We start from the raw sequence: 25402 nt of genomic DNA on the forward strand, positions 1-25402 counted from the left end.
CTATTAATAGGAATAAAAAGGGATTGTTTCTTTCTGTTGTTCATAACTTATTTCCCAGTAGTTGAATCATTCAACATTTATTGAGTACTCCTTATGTTCTGGGGCCTGTGCTTAGCATAGTGTTGTAGAGATGAATAAGATTCCATCCTTTCCCTGAAGGTCTTTGTAGGCTTATCAAAGTCAGACAGATAAAGAAGAAATGACACACACGTCGAGCCATCTACCCTGTGGCAGGGTATCAGAATTTTATAATACGTGAACTTTGGAATCCTCACAACAACCTTAGGGTGTAGGCACTGTGGCTCAGAGGATGTAAGTTCCTCCATAGGTTCCACCATAAAAGAGATGAGTTCTGAACTCAGTAGCTCCAAACCGTAGGTCCATGGCCTGCTCACTGACATTGCCATAGAGAAGACAACAACATCTCTACACAGAAACATTGAAAAAAAGGCTAATTCGAATTGTCTACTCATGGCCCAAACCACCTGTTAGTTCAGGTGTGTGAACCCAAGTCAGACTGCTTTTTTAATGGCTATTTACCAGTTATTTCTGGCAAAGTGGTCAAACTTGACATTCTTACAGCAAGTGAGAAATATGTTGCTGAACTATTTTTGAATGGGTATTTTTAAATTTGGTGAATCATTTTCATCTTTTAAAAAAATGACCTGTCAATTAGCAAATAAAATGACACATATTCTCTTCAATGTTGTGAGCTGTAATTGGAGAAGACCCTCATATATATTTCCTATGATACTTACAACCACATTTGGATTAATTAGCCAAACTGGTAGAAATCTGAGCTCCAAAGAGATTAGCATCATGTTTTTAACCCTGCAGGAGACCAGTAGCTTACTTAGCAGAAGAATCTCTAAGCGTAGGTAGTTTGCAATGGGGAATGCGTGAAGGCAGGTTGGAAGCACGCTCTAGAAAACAGGGCTAAATGTACCCACTTTCCATTCTGAAGGTCAGTCAACTGACTATTTCCACTTATAATTTTAAGCCCAAGTCAGTATATATAGTAAAGTATACTTACTCTTAAAGATAATAGAAAATTCAAATTGAAAAATGTGTTAGTTTTTGCTAATTCTCAAGTTAATCAACTTTAAGTCCTGCATTGCAGGGATTTTAGAACTGAGAGCTTCTTGTTTCGGAGGACGTCACCTGTTGGCAGAACACAGGACTGCAGTTTCACTCTCAAATGCTAAAGCTGAATAGAGAAGGAAGAGTTGTTCAGGCAGCAGTGGATCTGGAGCCAGAGAGATGACAAATCAGGCAGCTCAGAGAACCTGGGGCCCTGGAAACCTCGAAGGCTGTGCTTTCTCTGCCCATTTCCCATTCCCCCACTACTATGCTGTGCATTTCTGGACAGAAAACCAGAACTGGAACTGGACCAAATTGCAAGTTTGCAAATTGTGGCTGTTGGTAAAGTCTGCCCCTTGTGAGACATCCTGACCCATTCAGATAGACGTCAGATTATATTGTCCTCGCTCAAACAGGTAAATTCTCAACTGTCATTAATCCGAAATTAAAGAGGAAGAGTTCTTTATAGTTTGATTTTGTTTTTGTAGTGCTATAGCTCATAACATCAGAAAAATAACTTTTTAAATAAAAATCTATCTTTTTCTCAGTCGGGGCTGGGATAGAAGGAAAAGAAGATGAAGGGGAAGATAAAATAGAAGATTCTATGGCCAAGCCGCTTGGACTTTAGTCCTATTATTAAAGAAGCAATTTCTGACTCTACTGAAGAAATTTCATTCTTTTGCAGTGACACAAATATTATCTGCCCAGCTGGCTTAACTTCCATTTATATTTGTAGCACCCCAGAGCTACTCTCTCTCTCTTTTTTTAAAAGAAACTAGAAGTCCTGATCACCCTAGAATGTAAGGGTCCTTAGGATTTTGAGACCAATCTCTTCTCACCCTGCCTTTTAACCCCTTTGTCCTTTGAATATGGTGTATATATTTTCAGAGTACCTTCCTGTGGGTTTCATTTACTTTTGCTTAATTGTCTTCCCATTAATTAAGAAGGTGAATTAACTAGGAAATAAGCATGTGTACACAGAGTTAAACGTTAGAGGGTGGTCCTAAAGGAAATGAAGGTGAAGTTAGAAAACATGTCGGGCTATCTGTTCTGCTGCTCTAGGCTTTCACTGAACTTGGTGTTTGTGGGACACCAACCCATTTACTCAATACTGAGCCCCAGCAAAGCGGTGTGGATGAGAGGATTTAGGAGGGAGGGATTTGACACCTGTATGGTGTCCCCAAAACAAAGTTTTCACCTTAATCACAAGGTTATTCTAAGGTAGCACTGTTTTGAAACACTTTTGGTCATCATTTTTGCATATATATTTTATAATGCAGAAATCCTGAATTTGTCTTACTTGATTTCCACATCCTACTTTGTGTCAGGATCATTATTACACTCTGTCATCTGTCTCGGGGCCACCAACCATGGGTGTTGTTTCTCTTTCCATCACTAGCATGGTCTCAGTGCATCGATGTGGATTCTTATGTAGTTTTTCAAATATCTTTTCTTCCAACTCTCCTTGAGTTTGTTTTTATTCATTTTCTTGCAAGTAAATTTAATTTGCTAAGAAAACTACCTCCAGAATTTTTCAGTTTCTTTCCTGTGTGTGTGTGTGGGGGGGGGGAGAGAGAGAGAGAGAGAGAGAGATGCTGATAATAGTGAGACCAATGGGAACTTTCATAGCATTTTTCTGCAAATAACTAGAAAGAAAGACACCAAAGCCTCAGAGAGAAAAGTTGTAGGCACTCCTGAGTCACAATTTCGGGGACTGAGGTTGTCAGGGAGCTGTCCATGATGGTTGTGTGGGGTGTGTATGTATACACTCACACACACACACACTCACACACACACTCTCACACACACACACACACCCCGCAGTGACAGATGACCTATTGAAATAATTTCAGAGCTGTTCTGTGGTTGCTACGACAACCAATGATCTCTTGGCTTTCATCTGGCCATGTGACAGGGACTTTGACGTCAGCTCAAGGCAGAGTCTGTGGCTGAGTCCGCACAGTCAAAGGCTTGTGAGAATCTGGTGGATGCTGGATGTGGCTGCTGCTGCTGCTGCTGTAGTTTCCCAGGGTCTGCGGAGCATGGACTGTTAAATCTTGCACTTCTTCTGTGGGAGGTAATTAGTTTGCTTTATATAAAATAGTTAGGTGTTTTTATAGCTTGCTGTGGTTTTCCCTCTCGCTCACCTCCTACAAGTTTGCCTTCATGAGCAGTTGTTGTACCAGGGAAAATATGTAAAAATGCTTCTAGTCGTGAATTTCATGCAGTCTCTAGAACTGGTTAAATTTGGATTAATGTTCCATGAAGTAGGTTAAAATACAATCACCCTTCCTGTTCAACACTTGCTAACATAACATTATTTAGAGATACAGATTTTGCAGCTTGAGCCAAATATCTTCCCTTGAATTCCAGAAATCCTCCCTTCAGTATTGTTTTGGGTTTAAAACCCCAGCACAGTCTTACAATTTGTTGCTAACTTTTCCTTTTTACGGTTGCTACCCGATTCTGAATCAGCCTAGAATAGTTTGGAATTTTGGTTTCTATCTTGTTTGCAGCATTCATTAATTAGCAACAATAGAAACAGCGGGAAAGAACATTACACTCTGAAACAAAAGTTAGGATTTCTCTTGTAAATAAGGCCTTTGGTATTCTGAAAATACCAGAGAAAACTGTCAACAGCTTCCTGTTTAGAGAAAAATAATCTGGAATATGCCAAGGAATTTGGGGTGGAAACCTTTACATGTGTGCATGCAGCTGCTTTTTGGCTGTTAGAGCAAAGTGCAACATTTTCAGTGTCCTCTCCTGAAAATCCAACCGTGTACAGTATGTCATTGATAGTCTTTACTGAGGAGATATGTAAGCTGTTTTTATTTTTTTAATTGAAATAATTATCTAGAGAAGAAACAATAGCCCTAACACTGAATATATCATTGATACAAGGTCTACTTTAACTCAAACACAGATATAATTAGTCACTAAAAATTAGCTCCAGATCTTGAATGAATAATTTGTTAACTGTGATTAATCAAGATTTTTATCTTTAGTCCTATAACACTATACACTACAAATTGTTTTATTTGCATTGTTGTAGTTCATATCCTTGCCAACTTTAATAATTTTGTATTTTCTTTCATTGTACACAAGTTCGACTGTATTTTTAAGCTTATAATTCAAAGAAAACCTCTGGTACTGAAGTTAATTGAAGCCTAGATTTAGAAACAGGTTTCTAAATCTTACAAATTTAACTGGAAAAAAAAGGCAAATTTTAGCGCACTGCATGTAATATAACTAGTATCTTAAAGAATGGAAAAAAACTGGTTTAACTATATGAAGACTATATGTAGATGGTATGTGAATTATATCTCAACTTAATGCAAACATATATTGTTTTTAATTTTCTATGTTTGTTATTAGTTTCAGAATCCTAATAGTTACTATCTATTATACTCTTGGAGGTAAGAATTTTGAAAAGTATTTAGCTTCACACATAAGTGAATAATTTTGGGTATATCAATTATTTCTCCGTAGCTTTCAATGAGTGAATATCCATTTAACTTGCTGGCATTAACATGTCTATTTTTGGTCAGATCTTCCATGGAGGGTTTTCAAAAAGTCTAATGTGATTACATTCAAGACACATCTACTGAGACATCATCTCATCATTTAATTGGTCTCGTAATTATAATAACCCAGAAGCCATGTTCTTAGTACTCTAGAAATGTTAATTGATATGTTACATTTCTATTGAGCAGGGACACTGTCATTTAAAAGCACAGTCTTTGATGGAGTACACTCTGATGTTCAGTTCTTTTACTCAAAATATGGAATTATCATTATAGTTTTTCCAGATAGCAAAGATTTTGTTGGTACTCTCTCTGTGATGTTTTAAACTAAAGTCACAAGGTGATTATATTCAATGCCCTTGTAAAATAGACCGGATTTCAGCAGTATGAAATATAAGAGAACAGTTCAGTGTTGATACGAAATGTCAATGATAAAGTTTATCATTAGGAGAAAACTACCTATGCTATGAAAGCAAAGATGCTCTGGTATCTACAGGTCTTTTCTTACAGCAAAATAATAAAAAAAATGACTCTCATCAGAATCATCTATTTACGGCACTAAGACTGTTGATTTCAAGGTCAAGTTTGTTTCCTCTTCAAAAGATGCTGGCAAGAAATGATTTACTGTAGAAACCTCCCTGTTGCGTTATTAAATGCTCTGTGTATAGTTTCAAGGATTCTTGACCTTTGGGGACTTCTTTGGCAGCCTGGTGAAGTCTATAGACTCTTCTCAGAATGATGTTTTTAAATGCATAAAATAAAATATGCAGGGTTACAAAGGAAACCACTTTTATTGAAACACATTAACCAAATTTTTTAAAACTGTGATATATGTTTTGTTAATAATACATTATTAAATAATACAAACTAGCAGCAGGTATAATAGCCACCATAATTCTGAAGTGGTGGTGAGCATAAAAGATGTTCCGAGTTGGAGATATCAGCAGCCGTAATGTGAAGTGAAAATTTCTGTGCTTTCTCCTGGCAACAATATCACAGGTTCTATGTGGCTTGTGGCCTACATTTTAATTGAAGGAAATACTAAATTTCAGTTTGAGGTTAGTGAAACTAAAGAGATACTATTTTTGCCATCCAAGTTCCTCAGTCCTCTTGAATTTTAGCCACCCCTGAGTTAAATGATAGTAATGCCAAAAGGTCATATAATTGCATTGAACAAAATTCATAACCCCATTTCTACATTCAGTTCCATCACATCTGATTTCATTCTCTGAATGTGTGAATTTTGCAGGATGCTCTAAAGTCTTTGTGAAAAGGGATGATATGTCCATATAGTTTGGTAAAACTGTAACTTTCTTTTATTTTCTTCCTTGAGATCCATAAGCAATGTTATGTTACCTGGACTGAGAAAGTCTTACCTGGTTCGATAGGGGTTAAGAAGAAAACTCATAGTATTAGTGCAAGTTATGCAAGTTAAAACCTTGGGCCATAGCAGCAAGACTATAGCTATTTACAAAGGCACCTTTATCCACTCAGAAAAGACAAGCAAGTAGTACTTGGACGAAGAGTGCTGGATGTTATATGAGATGGTAGCTGAGGAAATACTCTAGAAGGTACCTTGCATGCTCACAATATTTGAAGCAAGCATTAAAGAACTTATGTGACTTTCCAGCTTCATGTAACATACATACACGTGTGAACTGATGAATTACAATGTTAATTCCAGTTACTGAAGATAGAGCTCTGAAGGTTTATCTGCCAGAGGTCTCTAGGATGGGACACATTCAAAATGCAGAGGGAAATCGAGACCCTTTCTAAGTAATCTGAATGCAGAACCTTATTTGACTTATTTGGAGTTTAAGACCAACACAGGAGGGATTCATATCATTGTACACCGTGACTTATGTAATTGTCTCATTCCCCATGTCACTTTGAATGTGGAGAAGATATTGCCTGCCTTTCATCTCCAACCAACAGGGTAACTTTGCAGTTGGTTGGCTGCTGTCACAGCCCTGCGTTTCAAGTGTCCAAAGCAATTCTTTCTATTACATCAGCACCCACCGTCTCAGCGTAAGAGAACAAGAGCTATGACATTTTGCACAAGCTGTTGTTTAAACTCAATCCAAATCCCTTGCACTTGAAATGGAAGCTTAGCAATTTTTCTTTGTGTGTTCTCAGAGGAATTATGAAAGAGATTTTCTCAAACATTTCTTATTCTTTAGATTAGAAAAGAACAGCTGCTTTGGGGGCTTTGAGTCTCTGTGGTGACTTGATAAAGAAACTTGGAAAAAGTCTAAAATCTGTGACTCCAGGCTATATTGTTTGCTTCTCAAAGGCAAGTGTTTGAAATTTTAGGTTTAGAAAGAAACGTGCTGTTATTTTTTCACGAAATCAACTTTTATTTAAATGGTGCCCCGTGATGGAAATACAACTAGAAATAGAATTTCAAAGTGTAGTATTTTTTACTGTTTCCAGAAATAATGCTATAAAAGTTAGTTCTCATTAAGACTGTGATATAAAAATTATATGATAAATATTTAAATTCACTGGAGCCATGTTCTCCAAACTAAAAACAGTCTGTTTTCTTTATCTCTGTGGTGAACTTTAGGTGTTTTTGAAGTATATTTCTATAAATGCCTTTAAACACACAGCCTCCCTTTAAAATTTAGTTTACATTAATGTGAAACAGAATATACTCAGATCACAATAAAGTTCTATATTTGATTTATAGGAAAGAGATCTCTGGTCTGAAAGATATTCCAGCTGTCGCCTTAGTAGGGGGATTGTCCATATTTTCTGAATTTTGTCCCAGTGACTGTAGGAAAACCAAATGCTGCATATTGCTTTTATGCAAGGATGAGTTTTTTAAAAGATGATTTTCTATTTTCTTTACTGTTAAAAAATTTAAACCCTATATATTAGAGGAAAATGTCTAGAAGAGTCTTGTGCTCCTTGGCTGTCTGCTCAGCTGACTCCCACAGACTCTCATATGATTCACACAACTAAAACCATGATCAATTTTGTGACAACCATATTTACAACATCCTTCAAGATAAAATAAAAAATAGCATCCCACAAAAGTTGTCCCATCCTACACCTTCCCCTGTCTACAGGTGCAGCATGATCATTCTGTCTGCAAACATTAATTCACCAGCTTCTGCATCCTCATGATTAGAGGAGGCATTTTGGATCCCTCCCTCATGTGGTCTTCAGTGATACAGGCTACCAGCAGAGAGAACCCAAGGTAACTTTATAGACTCTGACTTTTGTTTGCTTGATATTTTATTCAAACATTTAGTATTTCAGGCATTCAACACATCTGGAGCACCCACTCTGTTTCAGGCATTGGAATGAGACAGGCAAGGTCCTGCCATCATAGAACTTACAGTCTAACTGGGTGGGGAACCTGCCCAGAGACCTGTGTATATCAGCAACTCTTACAGCCACGCTGGTCACCGTAGTTAAAAAGAGAATCCTTACTCAAAGGAAAAACATCAAAACAAAAGAAACAAACAACCTGGGAACCACTAGACTTTACACCAGCGTCAGACCTTAGAAGTGGCATTCTTCAGCTGTGCAGAGTCGGCCCTGTTGTGAGCCATCTGTTCCTGTCAGTGTCAGGTCAGTGTGCCCAGCCCTGCTCCCAGCAGGCCGAAGGCTATTTGTCCTCCAGTTCAGAAGATGAATGAGTCTGGTAGGGACTGACCTAGAGAATGATTTTCTTTTATGCAAATACCATGGTTTTTTTTTTTTTTTTTTTTTGTCGTTTTTTCGTGACCGGCACTCAGCCAGTGAGTGCACTGGTCATTCCTATATAGGATCCGAACCCGCGGCGGGAGCGTCGCCGCACTCCCAGCGCAGCACTCTACCAAGTGCGCCACGGGCTCGGCCCCAAATACCATGTTTTATGCAAATAATGATAACCGTCTTATTTTATGAAAAGGATCCTTAAATTAGTGGTGCCTGAGTACATCTCTCCGATCTTCCCTGTACTAACCCAGTCAGGATAGGCTCACTGCCATAACTCCAGGTCCCAATGGCATAATACAACACTTGTCATTTTTCACTCACCCACATATCAGGCTTGGGAGAAGAGCTCTGCTCCACACAGTCATCCAGGGACTCAAGCTCCTTCTCTCTTGTTAAACTGATCTGGGGGCAAATCCTGTTTCTACCACTTGCTAGTGACACTATGGGCCAGTTGCCTAAGTCAATTTCCTTATCTGGATAATATTAGTACCTACGTCATGGGTTTTTGAGTCAACTTACTTGTTATAGTTACTGACAGGTATTAGGTACTCAGTAATGGGAGCTGTTACCATTAATTTTCTACCTCTGGTACTGCTGCCAACACCCCTCCACGAGCCAGGAAGCTTCCCTGCCAGAGCTGGAGGAGGTGTGTCCCTGGTGTTATGATAGCAGCTAACACTACAGAACTAGATGGTATTCTAAGCTCTTTTCAAAATAACTATATTTTTATCTTTTAACTATTTTTTATTTATTTTTCATCCCGGTTTTATAAATGTGGAAACTGAGGCCAGGGAGTTTCAGCATACTGCCCAGTGTCACACAGCATATAGCAAAGCTCTAGGTGTTTGGCTCCAGAGTCCCAGCTCTTCATTCACTATGCTGTATCGCCTTTTAAGTTGGAATGTATTGTGTTTTCCCGACAAGTAAAGTTATATGTTGTGGCAGATTGCACTCTCCAAAATGGCCGCATGATTGCATGCACTCCCGTATGCTCTTCTAGAATCTTGCCGTGCTTCATCAGGAGATGGAATCTACTGCCCCACACTTTGAACTTTGATGGGCTTGTGACTGGTCCAGCTGAGAGAGTACAGTGGAAGTGATGATAGGTGACTTCCAGGGCTGGGTCATAAAAAGAATATGCTTTCTTTTTCTCTCAGGATCTTCTTTTTTTCTCTCGGCCTCTTCTTTTTTTTCTCTCATGCATGACATTTGCCCTAAGAACCCAGCCACCATGTTGTGGGGAAGCCCAGACCATCTGGAGAGGCAACGTGTTGGTGTTTGAGCCAACACCTCCAGCTAAGGTCTCAGCCAACATTCAGCATCAACCACCAGCCATGTGAGTGAGCAAGCCTTCAGATGATGCCAAGACCCAGACACTGGGTCCCCCAACCCCTCCTGATGCCAGGTGGACCATAGATGAGGTATCCTGCTGAGCCCTGCCCCAAATTACAGATTCATGGTGGTGTTTTTTTTTTAAACTCATATGTTTTGGGTAATTTCTTAGGCAGTCATAGTAACTGGAACATCTGGAGTAATTGGAAATGAGTAAAATACCTGTATAGAGGGCTAAACTTCAGGTGCATATAAATTAAATAGGCTTTTGAGATTTGGCCTAAGAGCCTAACCTAACCTAAAATAATTTCTGAAGGAAAATATATTTCTGTTACCAATCAAATCACAAATGTGCTTTAAGAACACATCCTGCTTGTAAATTTGGAAGAGTGTCCTACATATTAATACTGTTGCTGGTTCTAGGAGAAGATTTGAGCCATGCTGAAGCTGGATTGCATGCCCTAGTAAAATCTCACTCATCACCTCCTGCTGGCTGGGACTGTCCCTGCAGCAGAGTCCAGTGCCCTTTGCCCTTGGTCACTGCTTAATCCTCCTGATGTGCCTTTGTCTCCCTCTCCCACACCTACTCTATCTAATCTGCTGCCTAGTTTTCTGTTGTTAGACCCTGCTATCTCCTTGACACTCTCTGTTGGCCCATTTCTAATGCTTCTAGGCTGATTTTTCTGCTCTCATGGTTTATAGTAAAGCTAGGGAATTCTTTTTGGCTGGGTAAGATTTAGCTCACTCAGCTGTCTTTTTCCTCTTGACAAATCTGCCAGAATGGCAGCTGTCCCACTGGCTTGTGGCTTTATGTGTTGGTCAAACCTAGAATTCAGAATCTTCAGAATTGTGGTCCTTGTGTCCTTACTCAAAAAGACATCTCTGTCTCTTCTGCTGCAGAGAAATCAGTATCCTGACTCTCTTCTTGCTTACTTAATTTCACCCCATCTTGAAGGTTTTCTCACCTCCTTTTAAGGCGCTCATTCATTTGTTTATTCTACATGTGTTAACTCCATACAGTGGGCTCTGGAGTTGGGCACCTATGAAAATATTCCTTTCGTGTCCAAGGACTAGCAAGTTTCCTGCAGTTGTTCCTCATTTGCTTACCATAGATACCAGGCAGATGTGCTCCAATCACCCAGCTCTTTCAATACCAGGACACTTCATCCAAAGCTAAGTGGGATACGGCAAGGTTAATACAGGACCAGCCCTTCTTTGGAATGGTTACAGTCCAGTTAGGGAGACTGGACAGCACTTGCAGCTGAATGCCAGAGCTGTGTCTGCCATCCTAGTTAGAGCCTCTCACAGTACCTAGCGTCACGCTGGACACATACCACCTACTTATTAAATCTCTGATTAATGAATAGATTAACTACCAAGGATATGTAACATTGATATGACTTTGGAGAGGAAGTGAGCTCTGAGCTAGGCCTTACAGTATGGGAACATGTGTCATGACCAACAGAAGTGAAAGGATAATGCACCTTGAAAGTAAGAAGCGCCATGAGAACAGCCTACTGACAGAGAGGACTGTGCCCATTTGCAATTGAGAAAATGGTTGGGGAAAAGAAGAAAATGTATAATCTATAAGGCAGGTCAATGAGAGATCTAAAATTTATCCACTTAAGCTGGATTTGATCTGATAAACAGCAGGAAGCTAGTCAAGGGTCAGGAGCAGGGAACTGACACATGTATTAAACAGTGTGAGAATATTTAACTGACTCCATTTCCTTTGGCTTTAGATGGGTCATGTTAAAAGCCTGAATATGTGCTAAAATAGGTGTTTCCTTTCCCCCCATTTTTCTCATAGAAAAGTTCTGACTTTTTAAATTTAAAAAATGTGAATTTCCTTTTACTGTCAATACTATATCTGGTGTGATATCTGTAGGCAAAGCTGTGTAACCTCAGAGTTTTAAACACATACTCTGTTACTCTGCAAAGTCATGTTCATATAAAACCCACACCAACTGAATAATTCAAGCCTTTATAACAGTTTCTTAAAACTATGCTATAATGATTATATAATCGTTAGTTGATCCATCATGAAACCCCCTGGGACATCGCACCATTATTTTGAAACATCTTGGAATCAAATCACTAATGGAAGTCTGAATTACATTCAGAAAAGTTTTGTTATAAGGTGTAAGTACATTTCATTATATCTGAAGTCTTTGAACACTGGCCATCGATATAAGTGTTTAGCAACTATCAGAATGTTCTTAACCAGACGTGCCGTTCTTAAAAATATTGTAACTTATACATGCAAAAAAGCATGTCTAAAAAATAGTACAATATAAAAAATAGTAAAAAACAAATCCCTACGTAGCCAACAAAAACACCACTTGTAAATCATTCTAGTGAAGTGTAAGGTAATACAGAGGTATCAATAATAACTTCACTACCGTGGCAGGCAGATTACTACTGTCCCTAAGGTCCAATGCCTGAAGGAAATTTAATCAGTGATACATTTTTTAATTCTCCAATCATATAAAGATTTTAAACCACTGGTGAACAGAGTCAGTTATCTCAGTCTCTCATGGTGAGTATCTCAAAAGAAGACATTCAAATGGCCAACGGGCACATGAAAAAGTGTTCAGCAGCACTAATCATCAGGGAAGTGCAAATTAAAACCACGCTGAGATATCATCTCCCTCCAGTTAGAATGAATGGCCATGGTCAGCAAGACAAAAAACAAATGCTAGTGAGCATGTGGAGTGTACATTGGTACAGCCACTGTTGAAAACAGTATGGAGGTTCCTCAGAGAACTAAAAATAGATCTGCCCTGTGACTCACTATCCCATTACTGGGTATATACCCAAAGGAAATTAAAATTATGTATCAAAAAAGACACCTGCACCCCCATGTTCATCATAGCACTGAATAGCCAAGAGATGGAATCAACCTAAATGTCCATCAACAGATGAATGGATGAAAAAAACTGTGGTACGTATACACAATGGCATGCTAGTCAGCTCTAAAAAAAATTATATCCTGTCATTTGCAGCAACATGGACAGAACTGGAAACCATCATGTCAAATGAAGTAAGTCAGGGAAAGAAAGACAAATACCACAAGGTCTCACTCCTATGTGGAATCTAAAAACAAGAACAAAAACAAATTGTACTCACAGAAGGAGAAAGTAGGGTAATGGTTACCAGGCGGTGGGAGGTGAGGGGAGGAGAAGCAGTGGACTAATGGGGAAAAACTATGGTATCTACCCTAAGTGAATCACTGTGCAGTATATGCATGTATTGAAACAGCATACTGTTCCCCACAAATATTTATAAATAAATGTTAAAATATTTTGAATTTTTTAAAAAAAGGTGTGCTTTACACTTTGGGACATACTTGCCACTGCCTCTAGTAACTGTGAATGTCTGGAAGTCCATTTCTGCTTCCTAAGGCCATCGCTCTTGTCATCTCCTGGCTATTCAGGAGGGAATGGCCGGGGAACCTGGGGTCAGCTCGGAGTCCAACTGCTAGCGGTGGTAAAAGCAAATCATTCACTCTCTGGGGGGTTCTCTTTATACAGAGCGTGAACAAAAATTTAATTGGAAATTATAGTTTTCATGAAATTATTTTTCTGGTATTTTCAGAAGATGTTTCACAAAATAGAAGCTATGTGAGAAAGATGCAACCTCTGGTCCAAATTCTACTTTGTAAAAGAAACCATCATTAAAATTTGCTGTATCCACTTCCAAAAATGTTGGTCAACTTCCAACTTTAAAAGGCCCATCCATCGCTGTTGGGAAGAAGGACTCTGTTTCTCCTCTGACCCTCAAAACAGCCTGCAGATGAATGCCAAGAACTGACCAAGAGTTTGCCCCGTCAGCACACCCTGTCAGGAGGACTACCTTGTTAAAGTCGCAAAGTCACAGAACTTAGTTATGCTACAAGTTAACAAAAAGATTCTGATTTTGAAATGCTGTAAAAAAGGAAAGGTCTCACTGAAATTGTGCCTGAATTCAATATTAACAGGGACTTCTTTTTACTGTGGTAAAACACACATCTAAAATTTACCATTTTAACCATTTTTAACCATTACCTCCACCCATCTTCAGAACTTTTCCACCTTCCCATACGGAAACTTAGCACCCATTAAACTAAGTGCCCATTCACCCCACCCCACCAGCCCGAGCAACCACCATTTTACATTTTTTAAACAGGGATATTATTTTAGAGAGTTTTAAAATAAACCTACTCCTTCTCTTTCTCTTGCATAAGCTCTTCAACTAATAAAATCTCTGTTAAAAGTTCTGAAATAATTAGAAATTTCAAGATTTACAAAAGTGAGCAAAATTTACATGGGGGGGAGTTATGACATAAAGATTATAGACATGTAACAGTGGGAATATGCTCTTGGTTGGAAGGAAAAAGAGCCGGGAGCTGAAACATGTGATTCAAATCACCTATGAAACGTATTCAGTACGATTTTTATATAGTCAGTCCGCTCGCCATCCTGCTTGTCAAAAAGAAAACTGTGGAACCTGGGAGATTTTCTCATCCTAGTAATATACTCAAGTGGTCTTGTATTAGTCTACTAATACTCATTTTAAGTAACTTAAGTATAGAATCAATATATGCTTATGGTAGAACATTTGGAAAATACAGAAAAATGTAAAGGTAACCCACTACTAATATTTTAAAATTAAAAAGCATTATGTTTAATTTTACTTCAACAGAAGGAAAAGAACTGTGAAATGAAAGTGAGGACTTGGACTTCAGATAACTGTTTTTTTAAAGCAGGAATTACTGGTTTCTAACTAAACTGAATTTCTAATTAAAAATTTAAAAATCAATCAAACATCAAGATTGGGGATTAACTTTTAAAAAATTGTTTTTTAATGGGGATAGGCTTATTTTTCAGTTAGTAAAGCTTAACTATCTCGTGAAGACCAGAAAAGACCCTGGGGGGAGAAAGTTTTTTAAATATAGTTCAAAACCTAATCCCATGCAGTACTCCACAGATATGTTGTACAATCAATTATGTTTCAACAAAAAAAAAATAAAAAATAAGTAAAACAAAACTTAATCCCACCTTTAGGACTGTTCTCCTGGAGAAAATTAGATACTAAGGATAATCTGGAAAAAAACACAGTTCATAAAGTCACCAAACCATTTTCAGAAGGAAAAACAAACCATGCAGTAAAGAGGTAGTTATTTCCCCCAGTGGGCTAGAACTCACAGAGCATGGAGAGGAGCCCACTGTATCTGATTCTGTATCTGTATCTGTTGACTCTCTCCGTTGACCGTAGAGGCTTAACTTGTTTGCTTCTGACACCAGTGTTTTTCAAATTCCATTCATTATTTAAATATGTACTGTATTTTAATTTGCTTCATATTTAGACCCTAATTACCCTTTATGTACATTTATTTTTCTAGAGTTTCTCATTATCTTTGTCTTCTCTGGCTGATCTGGAGAAACTTAACATCTTCAGTACGTATATGGCATGTCATAGCTTTTTACTTTTTGATGTCCAATTATCTGAAAATTGTAATTTTTAAAAAAAGTGATTTTCTTTGTCCTGTTTCAACTCTATTTCCTTTGGCATTAGTTGTTCTCTTGTTCTTCTGAATCCTTCTCTCTTATGCTTGTGGTTTTTCTTCAAGGACTGGTGACTTTTGACTGGCTGAATCATGTTTATAAATGAAGGGCTAGGTTGACTAGCAGAGGTGACTGGTGGGATTTTCTTGGCAGCTGCATAGGAATGGTTTTCTACTGTGTTTCTCCTCATGAATGGCTGGGCTGGCAGTTAGGCTCATGAAAGGCACATGTGAGAGTGAGAAACAGGCAAGCTTTTGACTGCCCAACATGCCAACATCAGGAAGGCTTTATTTTCAGGGGTGAACTACTTTGGTGTACTACTCTTCCATGCAGAGCTTGGAGTCAGGTGGGAAGAGATGGAAAACAGCATTCCATGGAGTCCCTTCATTAGTTACCTTGACTGCTCCTGCTCTCTATGACTACAGACCTGAATTCTTCAGAGTTCCATTGGGAGGAACAGCTCTCATTTCTTACCAGCTCTCTCTGAAATCTGTTTTATGTTGGGGGTTTTATTGGCTCAATCCAACTGAATTTGCTTGCTATTTTCCAGAAATTTCTTAAAATTTATGTCTACTGATGGTAACCTGATTTCCATCCATGTTATAGATTTATTCTTTTTTATATGTCTTTTCTGCCTCTTAGGTGGAATTTTTGGAGGCAGGATAGGTAAACTCTCATGCTTAGTCTGCCATCTTGAAGTGAGATTGTATTAACATTCAGAATGGTTGTCCCGGGCCAACCCCGTGGCTCACTCGGGAGAGCGTGGTGCTGGGAGCACAGCAGCACTGGGAACGCCAAGGCCGCAGGTTCAGATCCTATATAGGGATGGCCAGTGCGCTCACTGACTGAGCGCGGTGCGGACAACACCAAGCCAAGGGTTACAATCCCCTTACCAATCCCCAAAAAAAAAAAAAAAAGAATGATTGTCCCACTGTGTTGGTGCATAATTGGCATAAGGCCATGGCCCATATCCATGAGGCTATTTCTCTGTCTTTCACGGTCACAGTCTGCACTCCCAATCCAGGTTGGCCATATGATCAATATGGATCATTTATACAAAGAGAGCAAAGGGAAAGAGAATGGTCACATGAGCCAATGCCACAATCAGACCTATAATATCTGCCTCAACCAGGTCCTGTCTCATCCTTCAGACACTGTTCCTAACTTCCGCAGTAAGTACTCCTGTATGGTACAAACCCTGATTATAACACTAACCACACAGTTCTACAATTTCCTATCTGCCTCCTCCATTAAACTCTAAGCTCCCCAAAGGTAAACATGGTGCCTTATTTCATGTCTGCATCCTCAGTGCACACCACAGGGGCTGGTATGAAGTGCCCAATGCAGATTGAATAACCAAGCAGCTGAATGAATGAACAAAGGATGAACAGGCTTGATGTTGACTTTGGAAACAGGTGTGTTGTCCTTTCTTGCTGAAAATGAGGCCACTGACCTCCTTATTAGTCACAGGAAGCGTTAGGGAAGGGTGTTTCAGGTAGAAGAAGCAGTATGGGTAGAGGCTCAAAGGCAAACTGGAGCATTTTGTCGGGGGCTGATGGAGGTTGTTCCCAGAGAGCTGTTCATTATTAGTTCATCCCCCCAAAAATCTCCCATCTCTGTTGTGTCCTTTTGTGCAACTGGCAGTCTGATTACAGGGTTCTTCTGATCTTTGCCAGTTTGTTGAGTGCAGGTCTAATTAGAGCTGTTCTATTTTAGCAGAAACGCTGGTACCCCAATTCTATGGGTGTCAGTAAAGGCTCCTGTGTGGTTCTACATAATCCTTATTCAAAACCTACCTCAGTCTTTTTTGCAAGTTTACATTGAAGGATCTGCTTACACTCGTATTAAGTAGCATTTATTGTAATGAGTCCCCACTTCACAGGAACATTACTAAACCACAAAGAGCTTAGAATGGAGCTTTCAAGTCACCCTTGGGCTCCTGTTGCCTGCTGGAAATTGGTAGAGCCCAAGCCCCTCAGTTATAGGGCTCCACGGCTCACATGAGTGCTTGATCATCTGCCTTGCTCAAATGCCTCTGACTCCACTCACCACCTGAAAGGTCTCCCCAGAGGTCTGAGCACCTTACCTCCTATTTCTGGTAGCTTAATAAAAAAGCTACTAGTTGTCAGAAGCAAGTAGACTCTCAATTCTTGGTTAATTGAAATTAGTCTTTTAATTTTGAGATGTATTATTCTATCCACAAAGCAGGCGCTCAATGTTAAATGAGTGAAAAGATGAATGAAACGTTAAAGGAGAGACTGGGTTTGTCTTTCCTGAAATTAGAGTTAAGAAGCACATTAGAAATTTTCCCAGATAAGGGCAGTGATCTCTTTTTGATCACAGGCCATTCACTCTTTCCATTTTAGCCATTTTCAGTCCCATCATGTACTGCACTCATCATCCATCTCTTGTCTTTGGAGATAATTTATTCCCGAATTTAGAATGTCACAAAAGACAGCTCAGTAGGGTTCTTTTACATGTTTGTAACACAGGATTGTCTGGGGGTGATGCCATTTGCAGTGGGCTCACTTCTCACCTGCTGAGGCAGAGATTCTGACTCAAAGGGCACGTCCATCACATCCCCAACTTCTCAGCATCAAACTAGGTTTAAGAATGGAGCTATGTGGCCCCTCAACAGTCTGGTTTTAGAAGAAGTGTAACTGTATAAACGAGGATATTCCCAGTTGTATGACTCCGGAAGTGCCTTGGCAACTATTGGTGAATTGCTAGGCCATCCTAATAGGAAAATGAGGTATGGGAATGCTAACAGTATGCAGTAACAGGAAGAAAGGGATACATTCTCAGCAGCTCTAGAAGTAGTCAGGGCTGGAGACACCAGGAAAGAAATGACTTCATGAAGGTGACGCAGGCAGCGAAGCTAAGGTCCTCACATTACTCAAAGTTCCTGCTGGATTTGAGCTGCTGAGTGTGTGGAGAGGAGCACCAGCCCAAACTGACCCCCAAGGGCCCTTGGTTGGAATCTTCCCAGGAATCCGAGAAGAGGAGTACAATGTCTAAACACAGGTCACTCAAGCCACTGGAGTCATAATCACAGCATTACGTTTGCAGGATGCAGATTCTTGAGGTTGAATTCAGAACTTTGGAATCAGAATCTATAGAGATGGGGCTCAGGATCTACCTCCTTATACAACTCTCTAGGTGATTCTTAACTCACACCAACTAAATCTTCAAAGCCACCTGCACCTCCTAATCTTCTCACTCTGTAGGGATCTCTTGCTAAGGACCAATTGCCAAGTACCAAGAGTTTCAGCCAAGCAAGTGGCTTGTCAGCACATAACATGAGGCCAGTTCTGTGCCCTTGCATTTAACAAATAATCCTAGAATACTGGCACTACTTTAGGCTTCAGAGGCAATTCTTGCCTTTAGGGGACAGTAAGTTGTGAAGTCACAATCTGCACCCCCAACCCAACATGATGGGCCACCTTGTACCACTGAAAATTTCTGTTGTAGATATATGCCATCAGCCACAAGGAGATCCGATGCCAGTAGAAAGTTACCAGCCCAGAGCACTCCACATCTGAAAACAACTCTGAGAGAGTTCCCTATTTGTGAGGAGCAACCTAAGGATGGGACTAATTCACAAAGCTTACAACAGAACAGACACAGATCCCCTAAGGAGGGCTGCCCAGAAGATCAAAGCTGTCAAACTTGGATATCACCCTAAGTTGACAAGTTTAAAGGGCAGGGAGCATGCCCTGATCATCTTAGCTCTCCTTAGAAAGCCTACCCTGTAGTAGATACATGGGGAGCACATGTTGGATGGCTGTTATTCAGACAAGGCTGGCTGGGTGCTGGCCACTTGGGAGTGTAGGAGGGGAGAACCCAGTTAGCAGGACTGCCATGGCACAGGTAGACTTCCTCACGTCCAGGGCGCTGGGTGCCTCCACTCCGACTCGCTGCCTGTGTACTCTATCACTTGCGAGACGAGCTATGACCAGCAGGCACTGACAGTTGTATCTTGCAACCTAAATATGTCTCTTTCTTTTAAAGCTCTTTCTAGCTTCATGGAGTAAACCTCCCTTCAAATAACATGAGTTGCTATCAAGGTTTTGAAAATTAAATCCATTTTCCCACTGGTTAACTTGATCATTTCAGAGTTACATCTTCATTTTGGATTGATTTTTTTTTTCTACTCAAAAGTAACGAGTTAATGAACTGTGCATGAGGAAAGTTTCTATTTCAAGAAAGGCTTTGTATAGTGAAAGAATACTTTGTTCAGGTATTTCTTTCATTGGAGGTTCCTGCTTTCTTTAAGTTAGGACCCCTATTTTGAGGAGACAGCTGGCCAACAGAACAGCCCTGGCTTTGTGAGAGTGTGCCAAAGAAACTTCAAGATGTTGTGTTCTTTTCTTTAGATTTATATTCCCAAATTCCTATCCAGAGGAAAGATATTTACAGGAGGAAAGAGTAGTAGCCATCTATAGGTAATTAGTGAGTCTATGCTCTATGATTCATTGAATTCCACTCTAGCTCCCTACTTAGAATTATTGGGGATTTCTTGGCAATATTAAGAGGCAAATTACTCAAATCTCCTTACTTATGGCATCATTTTAACGTTGCCCAAACAGTACCTGTGACCATCTGAATTAGTTATTTCTCATTATGCATCTTTGAGGTAAGTTGGTATTAATCCCTCATTGCTGGCTGAGAAAACCAAGTCCTAGTGAAGTTGATTCTGACCCAAGAGCACATAGTAATTGGAGTCAGGTCCGTGATCTTTATGCCTCTTCTCTCCTCTGAGTAAACACATTTGTCATCTTTCATCCACTGCTGTGAGATGTGCATAGACCAGAATTTAGAAAATGTATTTCCATTTATATAACTAGTCCTGTGTCTAGGAAAGGACATATACATATATATATACACACACACACACACATATATATATTTTTTTTTAAGCTTCCTATTTCCACATGCAGAGAGGGTTGAGAATGCTGATCCAGGCAAAGTCAGCCGTGTTCCATGGGATATTGAAGTTCCAGCTCTGACTCAACAGTGTCTCCCATAGGGCTCCACCATCCTGCCGTTACGGCCCCTGCATGTGGAGCTTCCTGGAGACGTATACACTTAGCCTGAATTAAAGCACTTTGTTACCAGACAGGGAATGTCAGCACAGAGTGGCTTACCAGCTTCACTGTGGTGGAAATAGATTGCGCTGGCAGGGGGACAGAGCACAAACCCTGAGTGTATGGTGTGCCAACCAGACTAGTGAGGGAAGGGTGGTGTTGGGAACACTCAGCAGCCCCAGGATCATGAGCACACAGAAATGCCAGGCTCCTAAGCAGTAGTTCCTGAAGATGAGTTGGAAAATCTTGAAATGGGGTAGAAAATGAAGGGAGGCATGTTGATTCAGAGCAGTGTGCACTTTGAAGTTGGACTGCCTGGGTTTGAATCCTGGCTCTACCACTTAAGTTCTGTGACTTTGGGCAAGTTACCACCTCCCAAATGATCCACTTCCTAATTCAGAAGACAGAGTTAAAAATTGCAACCTCTCCATAATTTGTTGGGACAATGAAATGAGATAATATATAATATAATATACTAGTGCCCTTTGCCATCCCTTTTTAGGGTCGCTGGGCCACCATTAAATTGTCTTTATTAACATGGAAATGGATCATTACCTTCTCCTACAAGGAAACCAATTGTCCCAAGGAAATGCAAGGTATAATTTAAGGTAATGAACCATATGTTGACTCAGAGGCAAGAAATCTCATGGAAGACATCTTGGCCCCAGAATTGTAAGGTAGAGCTGTGGGACCCAGGGTCAGGCTATGTCCTTGGACCAAAGAATGAGAACTATGCCAGGAGGCCAAACTGGATTGAGACAAGTCTTGGGTCAAAGAACAGAGCAACCAAAGCCAGAAGCTATGGAGCCAAGTCCCAAGAAAATGTATGGTGCAGAAAGCAGGGACGGTGCCCAAGGCTGAGGGCGGAGGGTTCAGGAGCAGCGTGCTGGAGAGCCAGCGATTTCTTCTTTTCTGCCTCCTCTGAGAGGTGTGTTAGTCAAGGTCACAGTAGTGAGAATCTCAGCAGGCCATTCAGACGAAGTGTGTGTGCTGCTAGGAAAATGTGACTTCTAAGTCACAGTCTTCTGATTCTGCTCTAAGACTGTGGACCTATCAGTATTTCCCACAGTGGGTCCCCTGAAAGCCTGGTTCTATGAGATATTCCACAGTAAACATGTTTGCTGGATGAATGAAATTTTGCATGTTTCTTGACTGGAGGATGTTCCAGTGCTTTTAATTTGCTTGTAAATCTCTAAGAGAAAGATACGGTAAGATATGTTTCCCAAACTAATGTGACCATGGAACCCCTTCTTCTTAGGATTAGAATCCTTAACTCCTATGGCTCTTTTACCACCTCAGCTCCTGGAGCTTCTGCCTCTAGGCCCCTTCCTCACTTCTCAGGGGTGTGTAGAACCCTCTGGGGGACATGCCTCATTCCCAGGTCCCTACCACTCAGGTAGAGGCATAAATGAGGCTGTAAACTATAGGAAGGAGGGTAAGGCCCATGCCTGCCTTGTTCATATTCTTTCTGTCACATAGTTGTGGCTCATGTAGTGCCTATTGGTGGAATAATTACTTATTGAATGAACGAGATAACCTAGTTCATGCTGAACTCCAGTTGCTGCCGTAGACAGCACTTTGAGTGTATCACGGTTAAGTACTCAACTGACCCACACTTGTTGGGGGGACTGTTTTCTGAGACTATTTGATATGGAACAAAGAATCAGAAGGCATGAGCTATCCTAATGTGGTGCTTTCTTTTCTCACCTCCCCAAATGATCTCATAATAACCCTGCCTGTCTCACGTCAACCCAGCCATGGGAGTAGTATACGGAAATTAAACTCTCCACAAACATAAAATATAATCCTAATGATTCCTTTAGGAATTAGACCCATTTGTTGATGTCGTGTTAGGCCCTTTAGCACCTAGTCTGAACCTTTTGTGAATATCTAGGCACATGGCAGTAAAGGCTGCCCCTGAGTATGTTTCATAACCACAGGATTTGCCAGTTTAAGTGGAGGAGAGAGATGGAAGCAAAATGGGCTTTTTTTCTTGGCTCTTTTATAGTGGATAGTGTTTATTTTAAGCAGTTTTCCAAATAAGTAAGGCTTTTTTCCTTTGTTTCATGCACTGTGTCCTAGGAATGATGCACTTTTGTGGGAATTTTGCCCACCCCGCCTCTACCCTGAACTTACTAATCTGGAGGTAATTATGCTAGAGTGATCCCTGCCAAAGCTCTGCGGAGGGACACGTCAGACACAGCCCTAACCAAGGCACTGCCGTGTGTGGGAGCCCCAGCTTGTTGTTTATGGGTTTCATCCACCTGCCCCTACCCTATGGCGGTCCACTTTTTATTTTTATTTTTCGGAGGGGGCAGGAAGAAAAAGAAGCAAGCAACTTTGATGGGGAGGAATTGGTACTTAGATCCAAAGTTGAAATGACAAGGAAAGAGAGCTACTTTGTCCAAACTTTGTACGTTGCAAGTTATGTTTGATTTGGAGGGTTAAGTTTGAACTTTATAATTACGTATGATAATGTACAAAAACTCAGTGACTATATTTTCTTAACTCTGCATCATAATACAGTCTAAAGATCTTATCTTTTAAAATTTTATTTATACAAACAGTCTTTAACCAGCATAAAGATTAAACCACATTTAGATTAAATAAATCACTGTGTTGAAAATAAAATTTTTTGGAATCATGACTTTTGAGAAATCCAGACTGTGGCTCTCTGTGCCCTGTGCCTTAAGAGGGAAAAAGAGACTTGGAAGTTCATGCTGATCGCCAAGTGTGTCAAGAGTCCTGGTTGTCCCAGATGACAGCTGGCACACACAGACAAGCCACTCACTTTAACATTATTTTTTCCTGGTAAAGAAATAGCAGCTACTTGCCAGCCTGCTTCTTTTTTTGCAGGAAGCCAACAAGGAGTTTTCCTTGAGAATCTGTCATTTTAAATAATTTATTCAGTGTAAATTGTTACCATCAGAGAGTAAAAAGGAGCCAGTTTACGAGAAGACCTTAAGTAATGGGGGAAACAACAGAAAAAATAATATTTGTAGTAATTTTGGTTAATGATCATAATGTCACTTCTACATGAGATTTCTCTAGGGGAATTAGTCTAGTATGCCAGGCATATTCAGCTGTTTGGAACTCTTAACTTTAAAAAATTAATAATACAAGAGGACCAACTAATGATGCCTTTGGCTCTTCCAAAGCAGTCTGGTATCTGCATGAAAACATTGGTTATTTTGGTGTCCAGTTGGAGAGCACAGGGACACACAGCAGGTTGCCTGAAAATCAGAGCTTTCTTCCTGTAATATAGGTCTGTAAAGGATACATTTCTGGGATCTGATGTTTCCTGGCTTATTCAAATAACGATGACGTCGTTAGAAACCTTTCAGAACTACAGGACTCTTCTTTATGCTCAATGACAACAGCAAAAGCCTCATCAATCTGTAGATGGTCTTTGCTCCTGGTGTGTGAATTCTGTTCCTGGGCTGCTGGTTCTCCCATCAGTGCTATCAGTTCTTTCCTCAATCCTGCGGGCTGGCAATATCCAGAGTCCTGTGAATGTAAGTGTCTCAGGCTTCTGTAATTAGGTTATCTGATTCCCCCCATGGCTAATTTTGTTAGAGACTTCACAGTGCTTCTAAATTTATATAGGTAAACAAACAGGGACACACTTTTCTTCAAGTCACTTATTGGAATCAAAATGAGGAAGAGTTTTTAACCTTCATACAACTGAGCTGACTGATGAAAGACGCAATTAATTGTAGGTGGGTATTGAAAATGTTCACAGGTATCTCCACCAAAAAAGGGGGGGGTTGGGGATGGGATTTGCATTCACTCTAATCATGCCTACCTGTTTTAGTTTTGTAAAGCTGTAGGTTAGTGAATGAATATGTGTCAGTTCGAGGACAGCATGTCTAGGTTATTTTCCAAGGGGAAGGAAAATAGCCTTCCATTATCTAGATTTTGGAAATATCTAGAGCATGTTCACTTAAAAATTCATAGGTTTTATTATAAAATTATAATTCGTTTTCTTTACAAACAGGGAGAAACAGATTAATCAGGACATCGCTAATGAGCTGTTTGAAATGCTAGAAAACATTAATAGGATGGATTTGAATAAATTGAACATAGGACTTCAGGTTTAATACTGGACACTATCATTATAGAACACTTGAGACACAGACATTGCATTAGTGACCTATTGCTGCTGTAGCAAATTGTCACAAATTTAGAGGCCTATAAACAACAAATTGATTATTTTACAATTCTGGAGGCCAGAAGCCTAAAGTGAATCAGCAGGGCAGCCTTCCGTACTGGAGGCTCTGGGGGAGAATGCATTTCATTGCTTTTTCCAGCTTCTGGAGTTTGACTGCGTCCCTTTAGCTCATAGCCCATTTCACTCAGGCTGCTGCTTCTGTCATCACAACATCTTTTCTGACTCCAGCACTCTGCCTCCCTCTTATAAGAACTCTTGTGATAACATTGGGTACTCCTTATAATCCAGAATAACCTTCCCACCTCAATATTGTTAATCACATCTGCAGAATCCCTTTTGCCGTGTAAAGCAACAGAGTCACAGGTTTCAGAGATTAGGATGCGGATATCTTTGGGAGGCCATTACTCTGCCTACCGCAGATATAGTCAACACTGATCAATTAATTTATCCTTTCCAATTAGTTTTCTCTTTGGCCTTTCTGCACATCTGAAGGAGTTAATTACAGCTACAATCTGCAGGTGGAGTGTGGAATTGAAAGCACTGTCCTACAGGATGACTTCCTGTGAGAATAAAACCTGATGGTGCTGTGCAATCTGCTCTGTCCAGCAGAAACTTCCCGTGGCCACCAAATTGATGTTTTCTGCTTTTCCTCCAAAATCTTGCAAGCGTAGCCTGTAGTTCACTACACAGAATCAAAAGAATCATGACTGTGGTAGTGTGTGTAGGGACAGGGCTCTAGAATAGAGCAGCTCAAATGCCGAATCTGCCCGACTAAACATGTCACATTGCACAAGTTCCTACGTTCATTATGCTTCAATTTCTGTGTCTGAAAGACAAAGATGACTTCAAGAATTGCTGTGAGATTAGGAAAATAAAATACGCAAAGTGCTTGGCACATGCCTGGCATATACTTGTTGCCCAGTCATTGGTGGTTGCGGTTGGGGCTTACTCTAT

At 40.2% G+C, this 25402-nt stretch overlaps 1 protein-coding gene across 4 annotated transcripts in view; it reads left to right on the forward strand.

Annotated features, from left to right (window-relative positions):
• NCALD (neurocalcin delta) overlaps positions 1–25402 on the forward strand; it is a 332172-nt gene that overhangs the window by 239370 nt on the left and 67400 nt on the right. The window contains exon 1 of one of the 4 annotated variants that reach the window (XM_063079365.1): positions 3117–3157. The exons of the other annotated variants lie outside the window; for them this stretch is intronic. The gene's annotated coding sequence lies outside the window, so the exon portion shown is untranslated. Of the gene's footprint in view, positions 1–3116; positions 3158–25402 lie in introns of those variants that run through there. 4 annotated transcript variants of the gene reach the window in all.

This window comes from Cynocephalus volans, chromosome 15 (genome assembly GCF_027409185.1).
Source record: "Cynocephalus volans isolate mCynVol1 chromosome 15, mCynVol1.pri, whole genome shotgun sequence".
NCBI classification, from domain to species: domain Eukaryota; kingdom Metazoa; phylum Chordata; class Mammalia; order Dermoptera; family Cynocephalidae; genus Cynocephalus; species Cynocephalus volans.